This window comes from Nicotiana tabacum, chromosome 13 (genome assembly GCF_000715075.1).
Source record: "Nicotiana tabacum cultivar K326 chromosome 13, ASM71507v2, whole genome shotgun sequence".
NCBI lineage: Eukaryota > Viridiplantae > Streptophyta > Magnoliopsida > Solanales > Solanaceae > Nicotiana > Nicotiana tabacum.
This window is the reverse complement of record NC_134092.1, coordinates 83,585,933-83,600,790: the sequence shown is the minus strand read 5'-3', so window position 1 is coordinate 83,600,790 and position 14,858 is coordinate 83,585,933. Positions and strand designations below refer to the sequence as shown.

The 14,858-nt window shown below is 43.1% G+C and overlaps 1 non-coding gene across 1 annotated transcript; it reads right to left on the bottom strand.

The window, feature by feature from the left end:
- Positions 1-14,479: 14,479 nt before the first annotated feature.
- On the bottom strand, positions 14,480-14,586 carry LOC142168535 (small nucleolar RNA R71). Its single transcript, XR_012698390.1, has one exon. It is a non-coding gene; the product is annotated as a small nucleolar RNA R71 (small nucleolar RNA).
- Between the last annotated feature and the right edge of the window lie 272 nt (positions 14,587-14,858).

The window sequence follows — 14,858 nt, the reverse complement described above, 5'->3', positions numbered from 1 at the left end:
GAGCGTGCTATTGACAATTTGATTTCATAGTTATGTGTTAAATATTAATTTTGGTCTGAGGCATACTTTTGGATTAGTTATGACTTGCAGAGGTTGAGTTCGAGAATGACTCGAGTAAGGAAATTTCTGGATACAGGGTTATGGCACTTTAGGAGTATATGAAAATCCTGGGAATCATAAAATAATTGAGTGGTTATTTGCGAAGGATGTAGTGTACACAGAGTATGAATTTGATAGGTGGTATTAAGGCAGGGTTACTTCTGTGGGTGTTGTTGTGTTAGTGGAGGCGCATGTCTTTCAGCCCATTTGGGGTGGTGCAATTTAGATTTGAGCAAAGTGGAAGACTCTCGAGAATAGTTCTAATGGATTCAAGATTTATATGTAGCGATTGGGAATTTTCAAGATGTGTATATGGCTAGAAACTGAGAGTTACATTGGATGGTGTCGAGACTTGTGGCATTTTTATACCATTGTGGATTATGCATTTCAGCATCAAAAAGGTGAAGGAAACAGTTTCAGGTTCACATAAGGTCTCTTTAGAGTGGGGGTCGCGGTTGTGGTGCTTTGGGGTGCTTAAGAGGGAAGTCAGCAGCTTATGGGCCTTAGGGCGTTGTGGTTTTATACTAGGGTCTCTTGTGTGGTGAATTATGGTTAAGGATCGTGGTGTTCCAGCAAGGAGAAGTATCAATTTGAAGGCAATTTGGAAGGAACTTGGAGAAATAGGACAACGTGGTAGTAGGTTGGATCAACACAGTAATGGATATAATCGGTTCTTTAGGTACCTATAATGTGGCTAGTCTCCACAGGTGTTTCGTGGCTATGCTCTTAGGTTTTGGTGACCTGCTTGACTTGGTTGAGTTAGAGAGATTCAGTTCTGATGGCTTGATTATGTGCAAATAGATTCCAAAGTATTCTTGATGGTTTCTACAATGGTTTGAACCAGATATTTTCTACCGGTGTGGGGAACATGTTGTGTATTGTGATTTCCTCCTTGAAGGAAGCAAGAGGAAAGATTCTAATTGATCGGGTATGTAATTTGCTGGCGACTCAGAGTGTTAACAGGGTTCTTATGTTTTCATGTAATGGCCTAATAGAGGCGGCGTGTGGAGTGAGATTGAGATTTGCATGTGTAAGTATACGATTCAGTTTCAAAAGGGAGTAATGAGTTTACGGAGAGCAAACAATTTCTAGTATTGGCCCTTGTGGTATTACCCGAGCAGAGTGTACATTTCAGAAGGCGCACTATGTTTTGAATTATAGATATTTCATAGGTATTGTGGCACTCTCCTGGTTGATCGACTGTTGGTTTTAAGATGTTGCTATGTGGCACGAAAGAATGGGAGAACTATTCCTCGTGGGATGATCGCGTATGAGAGATAGTGTTAGATATTTGGGCGGTAGAGATGGGATCAGAAATGGTGGTTCGTGTGTTCTATAGATTTGGAGACGGGGAGTTCTCAGGAACAAATTGTTTCATGGTTGTGGACTGTGAAGTCGTGGCCGAAGCTAGCCAGAAGATAGTATGTATTATGACTCAGTTATTGTGGATTTTTGGAGAGTTATTTATCTATTTGTTGGTGACCAGAGTTGATTTGGGAGTCCATTGGTAGGCCTAATTGTGATGTGTATTCTACATCGAGTCGGATTGGTTGGCTCCATATTGCTATTGTTAAGGAATGTGCCATTCGGTTGATGTTGAGCTTATTCATGTTCGAAAATGATATGTGAGTTACTCTTCTATGCTACGAGGAGTTTTGATTCATTGGTTATATGCAGACATGGTGCGGTTCTATTGGGGGCCTTATAGAGGAATTTGAGCGAGATGAGTATTTGAGTACATTTGAATTGTTGTGTATTGGTGCACGGATGGCACGGTTTGTGGCTCTGGGTGGTATTGGTGTGACATGTCAGTAGAGTAGCTGGTATTTGATAAGATAAGGTCATTGGACCTAGAATGGGTACTATCAAGTTCGATTACGATGTGTTCGGGAGGATAATATTGAAAGTCGTCTTAGAAAGTGATTTTGGTTATGGTTGCGGCGAGAAAGCTCCATGCCTTGTTGATCTGATAAGGGGTTACGAGATTCTGCGTGTTTCTTTTATTATCAACAGTCTACGAAGGTTTTGGAATGAGGTTTGGCTTGATATGGGGTTTAATACTCGTATTGGGTTAGTTGGAGTAGTTACTGTGATCGAGAATGGTGCTGCGAGCATGCGAGTTCTGTAGTATATTCTGTGATTATATCTGGGGTTATAGTTATGACTCGATGTAGCTTGTTCAGACTTATACAGTGTGTAGATGTGAGATTCGTGTCTTGAAAAGAAATCCTGAAGTTTGGGAATTGAATTCCCAGGTTATTGCGCTTAGGTTAAATTAAGGATTTTTAGTTGTATTGTGTTGTCAGGCCTATGTGGAATAGGGTGACATGGGATCACCCTCGAGTACGTGCATGGTAATGTGGAATAGTGATTTGATGGCTTGGAAACAACTCTTGGCACGTTTGAGGACGAACGTATGATTAAGTAGGGGAGAATGTAATGACTCGGTCGGTCATTTTGAGCATTACAGCCTCATTCCCCCGTTTACTGCTCTGTTTGTGCTTTATAGCTGTTGTATGACTTATCGGGTGAGTTAGTTCGGGTCCGGAGAGAATGTAGAGTGAAATGAGACACTTAGTCTCTTAAATGGAAATCTTAAGTTGGAAAAGTCGACCGGATGTTGATCTATGTGTAAACGACCTCGGATTCAAATTCTGAAAACTCTAGTAGCTCTGTATGGTGATTTTGGACTTAGGAGCGTGTCCGGAAAATTATTTGGAGGTCCGTAGTGGAATTAGGTTTGAAATGGCGAAAGTTGAATTTTTTGGAAAGTTTGACCGGATGGTTGACTTTTTTATATCGGGGTCAAAAACCGATTCTGGAAATTGAAATAGCTTCGTTATGTCATTTATGATTTGTGTGCAAAATTTGAAGTCATTCCGGATTGATTTGATATGTTTCGGCACAAGATGTACGATTTAGAAATTTCAAAGTTTATTAGGCTTGAATCCGGGTGCAAATTGTATTTTTGATGTTATTTGATGTGATTTGAGGCTTCGACTAATTTTGTATGATATTTTAAGACTTGTTGGTATATTTGGATGAGGTCCCGGGGGCCTCGGGTGAGTTTCGAATGGTTAACGGATCAATTTTTAGACTTGGAGTGTTGCTGGAAATTTTCTGATATCTGTATCTGGTTTCCTTCTACGCGATCACGTGAGAAGGTTTGCGATCGCGTAGGGTTAATTGGGGGCTGTTGAGTTTTGTTCTATGTGATTGCGTAGCTCTGGGATTTTGTGATTTGAGAACGCGTGGCTAAGGCCGCGTTCGCGTAGAGGAAATGGAGCAGAAGTGGAGGTCACGCGTTTGTGCTTCGTGATCGCGCGGATGAGTCCGCGATCGCGTAGGTTTGTCCATCAGTGGTCCGCGTTCGCGAAGGCCAAATTTGGGGGTAGTTTCTTTTGTGCTTCGCGATCACGTGAACTAATCCGCGATCGCATAGGGTCAATCTTTGGCAGTGGAAATGTGTGCTTCGCGATCACGAAACTTGGTCCGTAATAGCAGACAAGAGATGACTGGGCATAGAGTTTAAGTTATGAAAATAGATTTTTTACCAATTTGGAGCTCGGGAAGAGGCGATGTTTGGGAGATTTTCAAGGAAAATAACGGGGTAAGTGTTCTTAACTCAATATTGGTCAAATTACCCGAATCCATTGTTGTTTTTAACATTTAATTGGTGAATTAAGTTGGAAAATTGTGAAAACCCTCTTAGTTTAATTTGAAGATTTGAGGGTCGAGTTGATGTTAGAATTTGGTGAAATTTGTATGGTTGGACTCGTCGTTGGATGGGTGTTCATATTTTATAACTTTTGTCCGGTTCCGAGACGTGGGCCCCACGTGCGATATTTGAGTTAATTTCGGATTTTTATTGAAAAATTAGTATTTTCTTATGGAATTAATTACAATAATTTGTATTGACTGAATCGAATTAATTGTGGCTAGATACGAGGCTTTCGAAGACCAATTCTCGTAGCCAAGGCATTGGAGAATAAAGAATTACACGATTTGAGGTAATTAACTCTTCTAATCTTAAATAGAAAATCATTGTTGTCAAGAGGAAAAAGAATTATAAAAAAGAAGTGTTTACCCTAAAAACGGATAACAATTAAATTTGTTTGTGGTTTTAAGGATACGTGGATTAATTCGATACAAACGATAAACTGTTTAAGATTAAATGAATAAAGGAGGTAATAAATTATCAAACCATTTGAGGAGGGTGATTCCGAACTTCAACAGTCTTAATTAAATATCCGTCCTCGATCCCAGACTCACAATGACCAAGCACTGATGAACAAGAACTAGAACTTTGAATAACAGAGAAAATAATAATATATTACCTTAATAAACGTGTTATAGTGTCCCCAATGAAAAATCAGACCCCCCTTTATATAGTAGGAGAGTTTTACCCTAAGTGCAATTCTATAAAAGGTAAAAAAACTTCTGTTTAACCAATCACTGGTTCTGTGCCGATACGTGTCATGATCCTCGCTGTGATATCCGGCTTGTCACAGATATCACAGCCTTTTGTTGCCCGTGCTCGATTACCTGGTAGTGTTCTCCGAGACCTCTGACATTCGAACTGAACTCGAGGTCATGGCCCCAATACTCTCGAGGTCGGGCGCTTTGCCCGAACCCCGATTGAGGGGCTCCTGGTCTCGATTCTGGTTCCCTGTCATTGCGCCTCTTTCTCTATTTGCTACCTTAGAAGACGAGGCATCTCATGGGCTCGGTTTTACCCGCATACAAATAGTCTCCTCATTTCTTAAAAGTAAGTTTACGAAAATGACGAGAAACAACATGAGCACCTCGATTCCTTCCCCAACACACTGTAGCAGAAATGACAAAAGATTCAAAATGTCCCGTCAGATGTGTCATAATAACTTTAAGCGCGTGTCAGCCATCGGCAGACCGTCCTTGGATACGAAACGTCGCGAAGCCTCTATAAATACTCCTCTCTTTCGTTCATTTTTTACTTTTTGACCAAGCTTCTACCCTCGTATCTTCGGGAAATCACTGCCTATCTTCCAACCTTAACATTTTTACCTCCGTTCTTCAAGAATTTTTAGCAAATTGCATGTTTTCGTTTATCTTTTATCCAAACTAGCACGTTTGATTTTCTCAGCAAGCTTTTATCCTTCATCTCCTAATCTTCCTTTTCACTTATTCTAACTTAGGTAACAATGGCAAGGACTTCTAAGATTGTTCCTCAAAAAGTTGTTACTTCCTCTTCAAGGCCGATCGCCGAAGCCGAGGAGAGCACTCCCGATATGGTTGACCTTGAGAGGTTCGCTCGGGAGCGGCTACCGATGAATCGACAGCCAAACCTCCCTTGAAAATGGTTGTCCCCGGGGGGTGTTCAGTCGCTGATGACTTTAAGGTCGAAAAACCTTCATCGATGCAAAGCCAATGCGAGGCGGTATCCCTATACATTTGCTCCATCACCGAGGTCGTCCTTCTTGCAGTTCACAAGGACAGTGACTGGGCGGATAAGGACATAGTAATCCCCGGGCTCGATGACGACTTTACTACCTATGTGGAGGGGTATCTGAGTGTTTACACTTAGCCCTTCACATTGGGCCTTGTGGACCCGGTTATTCTAGACTTCTGTAGGAGGTATGAAGTGTGCCTCGGCCAGATCCACCCATCACTATGGAGGATCGTAATCCTCCTACGATTCTTCGTGAATAAAATTGACTACTGCTTATTTACCGTCGATCATATGCTCCGCCTGTACAGTCCCTAAATCTTTTGGGGGACTGATAAAGCTCGTACGATGGGCCAGTAAAGCCCCATTTTCGAGCATCGACGAGGACCGAGATCGGGGTTGGCAGGGATGCTTTGTCCGAGTGAGGACTGCCATCCTGATACCTACCGAATTTAGTCCATTCCCCGAGAAGTAGAATGCAGCACATAAGTATCCTTTTGTTTTAGATGTCAATTTTACGTTTTACCTCCCTTTTTCTCATCGGTATTTGCTGTGGTGCAGCCCTTGCTCGAGTCCCAAATGCCATTTCTCGGCTTAAGGAGTGGATCGAGGGCATTTGTTCGCAGACACCTTATGTCGAGCACTCGTGGTGTAAGCTCTCGAAGGGTTGCTAGGAGGCCCGTTCTCACGATAAGACTTCCATTCCTGAATAAGTAGCACTAGGCTTTCTTTTTCAGCACTATGTTCTCATTACTTCTCTTCTCTTTTTGCAGGCTTGCCTAAGACCATTTAGCTTAGGCCCTTAGTAGTGGGCGAAGACCTGCCCGCTGATCCTTCTGCTTCGGGGCAGCCCGGGGTCGCAACAGGAGAGAAGAAAAAAAGGAGGGCTCCGAGTTCCCCGAGCTCGGAGAAAAAGAAACCAAGGAGAAGGTTGACTCGTAAGCCAATGGAAAGTTCCAGCTCTCAAGTTATTGACTCAGACTCACTTTACCGGCTCAGGGAAAAGCCTAGGAGGACGATCATTTCATGGCTTGTGAGTCGTTCGTCCCCGAGGAGCGGGTGGCAACTGAAGGGGAAACAACGGAGACTAATCCCCCTTAGGTTCAGGAGGCTGGTGCAGAAGTGAGGGCCGAGACTTCTCGAGACGCCAGCTCCGCCCCACCCGGTGTTATAGAAATTTCGGGGTCACCTTCGTTTACAGAGTCCATGTTCGATGAAGCCCGAGCGACGAAGGAGCGATCCAACGAAGGGGCTCATGGTGTAGATGATCCTCTCTGTTGCTTTTTTATGGTGTGGACTCAAACACTCTAGAAGACTTCTTCGGGTTGGGCGATTTAGAGGTGCCGAGGAAAAGCTTATCCTCGGAGGTCGGTGGGTGGAACTCGAGCCCAAAGCTAATCAACCGGTTCCCCGCCCCGAGCATGAATCCCGGCCAGAAGCGGTCAGTTATCATCACAATCCCGGAGGATGCCCAGGTTCTTTCCGCCCCTGTCAGAATAGCTAGCTACCTCCTATGCCTAGTAACCTATGAAGATCAAGAAAATGTGGATGCGCGAGGTGGATGTGCTATGTTTGTTCAACAAAGCACATGAGGCGCTGAACCGGGTAAGGCGTCATTACACTCTTTTGTCTTCAAATTTAATTTTTGATTGCTCTCATGCCTTCTCCTTTTCATATATTCGCAGGCCTCAGTACTCCATCATGAAACCTTTCCCTGGTACCGAGCTGAGGTTAACTAGCTCGAGGCTGAGGTCAAGGAGCTTGCTAAGAAGAGGGGCATGTATAAGCTTCTCAGCGATCAATGCAAAGAAGTCAAGAATCTCCGGGTTGAGTTGGACGCGGCTCAGAAGGAACATGCCGACCTGGTGGAATAGGTAAAGACCTTTGAATTTAGCGATGACGAGTTAGACATTGCGACTAACGGTCAAAACCCGCAGGTTCAGCAGAAGGTTGACAGGATCGACCAACTTCGAGCCGAGATGGACGAGGTCAAGGCCATGGCCGATGAGTGAAAGGGAAAAATTGACCGATTGGCTGAACGAGATGCCCTTGGCAAAGAGCTAGAAATAGCCAACTCAGTGACGGAAACAACCAGGGTCGATGCTGAAGAGATGGTGGCTCAGTACAGAGCTGATGCTCAGGTGGACCAGGACCGCCTGAAAGTCACTATAGAATATGTGAAGTGGTAGTCCCGAAGAGAGGCTCTCGAGGAGGTCCATGCCCGGGGTTTTGACATGTTGGCTGAGATCAAAGATGCTAAAAGGCTCGAGGCCGAGGCCAAGAAGCTGGCTGACCTCGAGGACGAGGAAGGCTCTGAGGACTCCAGCGAGCCTGAAGGCAAAGAAAGACCCCGATAGACCATGGCCCCGGTGATGAGGCTGGCTCCGGTGGAGATCATGTCTAGGTGACTTAGAGATTTTTCTTTTGTTTTTGTATTTTTGTTCATTTTTTGGAGGCCGTTCGGCCTTTATAAAGATCTTTCTTGGAATATATATATAACGGTTTCCTTTGACAATTTTTGAGTTAGTTTCTTTGGTTTCTTCTTTCTGATTGCAAAGATTTCCAATGCCTTAGCACGAAATAAAACGTAGTAATAGGGTTTCCTCCCTAGGTTCAAACAAGGCTCGTTCTTGATGTAATTTTGTTTGAAACTCGTGGGGGCTTGGCATGACCTGAAGCTTTCCCCAAAGTGTGTACTTAAATGTTTTTAGATTATAGTTTTGACGAGGGTAGCCTTTGAACCGGTTTGGAATTTTTGAAGGCCTTATGTTTTGAATACGGGCCTCGGACGCCTCCGAGCCATTTCTAGGATGGACGTATCCTTTTAAGTTCGGGTATTGCCTAATAGACTTTGTACCCCCGGGTATTACCCGAGTCGTCCGGGCTTGCCTAGGATAATAGTCCCTGAGTGGGGGTGATCTCTTAGATTCGAATAGAGGCGGCTCTTGGGCTCAATATCTATCCTTAAGGAACAAAATATAATAGTCTTAAGGGACAAAATATGTATCTGCAAGGTAGAAACTTTCTTTTATTTCTGTGCGTAACATACAAGATTGCAAATGTGTACAAGCTTCGTGTTATGGCTTAAGTGGTCTATGTGGGCACGGTTCATTTGACCCTTGGCCCTTACAATAAATCCTAACCATCGAGCCCAGACTGTTGAAGCGCAAAGTTTCCTTCCTTGCTAAAATCATTATCCGAGGGTGATGGCCCCCAATATTCGAGGTCGATCGTTGAGAGGGCTCGTATACTGTTGATGCAACCCTCGACTCCAGTTCATAACCGGTCTTCTATTCTAAGTTAGCACGATCTACTGTTGCCTCGTAAAAGACCTTGCCGGAAAAACCCATTTGGGACAAAATCGTTTCAAGGAAAAAAGAGTGCAACGCGTGCTTTTGGGCCTAATAGATGCATCATTCTTTGACTGTTGCCTGCAAGTGTTAGTCCAATTCGTAATATATGTAAAGAAAAGAATGGATGGGGTCGTACCTTAGCAGTACTATCATTTTAAGCAGATTACGTTTGAATTGTTCGGTAGTCACTCACCGTTCCCTGCTTCGAGTTTGTATGATCCTTTGCCGGTAATCTCGATAATCTGATATGGACCTTTCCAATTTGGTCCCAGCTTCCCCTCGTTTGGTTTCTGGGTGTTCAGTGTCACCTTTCTTAACACCAAGTCCTCGATATTGAAGTGTCAGAGGTTGGCTCTCCGGTTGTAATACCTTTTGATCCGTTGTTTTTGGGCGGCCACCCGAACGAGGGCGGCCTCGCGCCTCTCGTCCAATAATTCCATGCTCTTGCTCATGGCCTCATCATTTGATTCTTCAGTCACATATCGGAACTTGAAACTCGGTTCTCCTACTTTGACCGATATTAGCGCTTCGGCACCGTAGACCAGCGAGAATGGGGTGGCCCCAGTACTAGATTTTGAGGTCGTACGATATGCCCACAGTACTTCGGAAAATATTCCTTCCATATTTCTTTGGCGTCGGTCAATCTCTTCTTAAGGTTTTGGAGTATGATCTTGTTCGTAGGCTCTGCCTACGCGTTCCCACTAGGGTGATAGGATGTTGATATGATCCTTTTGATCTTATGGTCCTTGAAAAATTTGCTCACCTTACTGCCGACGAACTACTTCCCGTTGTCACATACGATCTCGGCCGGCATTCTGAACCGGTATATTATGTCATCCCAAATAAAATCTATAACTTCTTTCTCCCTAACTTTCGCAAATGACTGGGCTTCGACCCATTTAGAAAAATAGTTAGTCATACATAATATAAATTAAGCCTTGCCGGGTGCCCAAGGTAGGGGACCAACGATGTCCATCCCCCATTTCATGAATGGCCAAGGTGACAGGACCGAATGCAGTAGCTCCCCGGGCTGATGGATCATCGGTGCATGCCTGTGACATTCGTTGCACTTTCATACGAACTCCTTAGCATTGACTTGGTTCACCACAAGGAGAAAATCACACTTAGCTTCGATCACATCGCCCCCCAGGCTTTTAGCTAGTTCGAGACCTGCAATCATGGCCTCATACTCAGCCTCGTTGTTAGTCAATTTTACAGTTCTAATAGATTGCCTAACTACATTACCCATCGGTGGCTTCAACACGATGCCAAGTCCGGACTCCTTTGCGTTTGAGGAAACGTCCGTAAAGAGGGTCTAGATCCCCGAGGAAGTCCCTGAGTTCAACAAAACTTCCCTTTCGACCTCGGGTATTAGGGCCGGTGTGAAGTACACCACGAAGTTCGCTAAAATTTGAGATTTGATGGCGGTTCGAGGTTGATATTCAATATCGTATCCACTGATTTCCATGGCCCATTTAGCCAATCGTCCCGAGAGCTCGGGTTTATGCATTATGTTTCTCAATGGGTAAGTAGTTACGACACCTATGGGATGGAATTGAAAATATGATTTTAACTTCCTAGAGGTTCTTAGCAAAGCGAGCGCCAATATTTTCAGGTGAGGATACCTAGTTTCGGCCTCGCCTAGAGTCTTGCTAACATAAAAGAAAGGAAATTGCGTACCTTCTTTTTCCCGGACCAGGACTCCACTTACCGCTATCTCGGATACTGCTAAGTACATGTACAATTGCTCATCTGCTTTCGGAGTATGAAGTAAAGGCGGGCTCGAAATGTACCGCTTGAGTTCTTCCAAGGCTTGTTGGCACTTCGGGGTCCATGAGAAATTATTCTTCTTCTTCAATAACGAGAAGAACCGATGGCTCTTGTCGGAGGACCTTGAAATGAATCGACCCAAGGCGGCTATGTGCCTGGTTAACCTTTGAACGACCTTGACATTGTCCACCACTGTAATGTCCTCTATGGCCTTGATCTTATCGGGGTTGATCTCGATTTCTCGGTTGGACACCATGAATCCGCGAAATTTCCCGGACCCGACTCCGAATGCACATTTCTCCGGGTTCAGCTTCATATTGTATTTCTTCAATATGATGAAGGTTTCCAGCAAATGTTTCAAATGGTCCTCTGCTCGCAGGGACTTAACTAACATGTCGCCAATATAAACTTCCATTAATTTTCCTATTTGCTCTTCGAACATTTGATTTACTAGGCGTTGGTAAGTGGCACCGGCGTTTTTTAGTCTGAATGGCATTACATTATAATAGTAGGTGTTGTATTTAGTGATGAAGGATGTTTTTTTCCTCGTCGCCCGGGTCCATCCGAATTTGGTTGTACCCGGAATAGGCATCGAGAAAGCTGAGGATCTTATGGCCGGTCATCGAATCGATCATGCGATCGATGTTGGGCAAAGGAAAAGAGTCCTTGGGGCATGCCTTGTTCATGTCTTTATAGTCTACACACATTCTTAATTTATTACCCTTTTTAGGGACTACTACTACGTTTGCTAACTAATCCGGGTATTTAACTTCCCGAATGGATCCAATTTTAAGGATTTTAGATACCTCGTCTTTGATGAATGCATGTTTGGCTTCAGACTGAGGCCTCCTTTTATGTTTGATCGGGTGGAACTTCAGATACAGGATCCACTTGTGAGTAGTTATTTCCGGCGGGATCCCTATCATGTCAAGGTGGGACCAGGCAAAACAATCTATGTTAGCTATAAGGAATTCAATGAGTTTTTTCCTGAGCTCGAGACTAAACCCAATGCCCAGGTATACCTTCCGATTGGGCAGGTGCTCAATCAATATGACTTGCTCCAGCTCCTCGACCGTTGATTTGGTGGCATCGGTATCGTCAGGGGCTATGAAAGACCTGGGAACTCCATAGTCATCATCCTCACCCGTTTCCTGCTTTTCTGGCTTGATCGGGACCAGTATCGGTGATTGCTATTTGGTTCCTTCATTGGTGATCGAACTCGGGTTCTTTGATGTGGAGAGTAGTGATATCGGTACCACCTCGCTGATCGCAAACATCTCCTTTGCGGTCGGCTGTTCTTCGTAAATTGTTTTAATCCCTCCTAGTGTTGGGAATTTCAACACCTGGTGTAGTGTCAAGGGCACCGCCCTCATGTTGTGAATCCATGGTCTCCCAAACAGAGCTTTATATCTCATATCTCGTTCAATCACGTAGAACTTGGTTTCCTGAATGGTTCCAGCGGTGTTCACCAGTAGGTTTATCTCCCCTTTAGTGGTCTCACATGCCATGTTGAATCCGTTTAGAACTCGGACTGCAGGCACAATTTAGTCTCATAGACCCAGCTGTTCTACGACGCTCGATATGATGATATTGGACGAGCTACTTGGATCAATTAACACACGCTTAATGATGGCAGGCTATAATTACATATTTTAGTTGCTTATTGCACTCTAATTTACTACACTTTATTCATGTTTGAGCTTTAGTTGATAGTGTTTGGTACTTGTTGTATGTTTTATTCCTTTTAAGAGTGATTCCGAGCTATGTAGATGTTATGGAATAATTTCGAGTGATTTGGAGCTTAGAATTCTGAGTAAAAGCCTAAGGGATTAAGCTGGGATCGTGTTCGGGGGTCTAGGACCAAGTCTGGACGTCAAAACGCAAGAAAAATCAGTACTTTGAGAAATTCTCACTGCCGCGGCATGTGGGGCAGCGCGTGGGATGCCACGGCTGTGCAAATATCTTTTGCCTGTCAGAACTAGCTCTCTGGATTTCCCCACTAATGCCATGCATGGCGCGTAGCCCCATGCGGTGCACCTGTGCAAATTTTACAGAGTGAAAATCCAATTTCGGCTAGAAAAAGGTGATTTCGTCTGGGCCCGACCCTACTTGGTATAAATACATAAAAAAATATTATTTTCTTGACTTTTGACACATATTCGACCTAAGGAGGCTAAGGACGAGTTGGAAGAACATAAGCACAAGGATTTCATCATTCCTTCCTTACTCAAGACATGAGTTTGGATCGAATTTATGTTTTCCATTACTTTAGCTTTATTTGTGATGAATTGCTCCGTATCTATGGAGTAGTTCTCTTTAGGGTTTGATGGATTTGGTGTATTGATGATTGTTTATGGATTATAACTCTAGTTTTATGTATTGAATCGTTTTAGATGATTTAATTGTGCATCTATATTCACTTGTTCATGTAATCGAGAGAAGCATAACTTGTAATATCTTTGCATTATATTGTTGGTTGAGTTCATTAATTCTTTTTAGTAATGAAAAGAAGCTAGTTGAATCATTGATTAAACCTAGTTAGAAGGATAATCGAGAGAGGTTCTCCTAAAGACCATCCCACTACGCATTCTTGCATATCTTCACTTGCTTAAATTGGTTCAGCTTGTGAGGTTAAGACTTAATCGAGATAGGAGTTTTTACTGAACGTTTGAACAAATAATTGAGTGAATTTGAGAGACTCACTTGAACATTAGAAGTGAATTATCTAGAGTTAGATCCCAAACAATTATCTTGCACCTATCCTATCAAACCCTATTTTCTCACATTGATAACTTCCTTGCTTACCTTTATGGCGATTGTCATTAGTCAGTAACCTTAAATTCTTGGTTAATTTTAGTTGGAAATCATATAAATCTTAATTGTTGATCATCATGGATAGAACCCAAGCTAGAAACTACGAGAATACTGTTTAAATCCAATTCATGTGGATACGATATTATACTATACTATATTTGATTAACGAGCATAATTTAGGTGTGTGTTCTGCGCTCGTCAAATTTTGGCGCCATTGCCAGAGATTGGCAACCAATAGTGTTTGAAATAGTTTGTAGTGCTAATTCAGGAATTTTTCTTTTTATTTTATTTTCTTTTTCCCTTTTAATGTTTGGTGTTCTTTGACTGTGCACAGGTTACAGGTTTAGATTGGTGCATGACTCGAACTTCTGCGAAAGAAGTGCTACCATATGAGCCAGAAATTGGAAAATAATTGCGACAGCTGAGGAAGGAAAGAAATCTCACTGAGACATCAGAAAAGGTTGGGCAATCCTCAATCATAGAAACTATGGCTAGAAACGGTGACGATAATGTAGATTTAGCTGCAAGAGAGGCAGCCCAACAACGAGAAAAAGTTGCACGGGATACTGAGGAAGCAGCTATTAGAGAAGCACATAATATCTATGAAGAAGAGAGGGGTCTCAGACTTAATCAACATCAACCCTTGCCTGGGAGACCACTTGGCGATTATGCTAGACTGGTCTACAATCAGGGATTAACCAGTGTTAGACCACCTCCAATTGCAGCAAATAATTTTGAGTTGAAGCAAGGGTTGCTTCAAACCCTTCAGAATTGTTCTGTCTTCAGAGGGAAGCCAAACGAAAATCCAAACACTCATCTAATGGATTTCGAGGAGATTATGAACACGTTATAATACAATGGGGTGTCACAAGATGCAGTGTATTTAAGGGCATTCCCCTTTTCACTTAAAGATGATGCTAAAGAGTGGCTTCGGAGTTTGCCCAGTGGATCGATCAGAACTTGGGAGGAGATGACTAGAAAATTCCTTGATAAATATTTCTCCTCAGCTAAAACGGCCAAGATTAGAACAGAAATCCATAACTTCTGCTAGAAAGAGACTGAAACTATTTATGAATCATGGGAGAGGTTTAAGGAGATTGTTAGAAAGTGTCAACATAGCGGAATTGAACTCTAGATGCAACTCTAGGATTTTTGGGAAGGATTGACACCGGCCTCGCGTAGAACATTGAGCAATTCAGTTGGGGGCCCTTTTATGAAGAAGACTCTAGAGGAGATAGTTACAATTCTTGATAAGTTATCTGAAGATGCAAATCAGTAGCCCTCTAAGAGTGCTAAAAGAAGAAGATCAACTGGTGTTCACCAAGTTAATGCTAATACATCTGTGCAGGTACAATTTGATGCTATGACTAAAGAAATATGAAAGATGACCTTAGCTT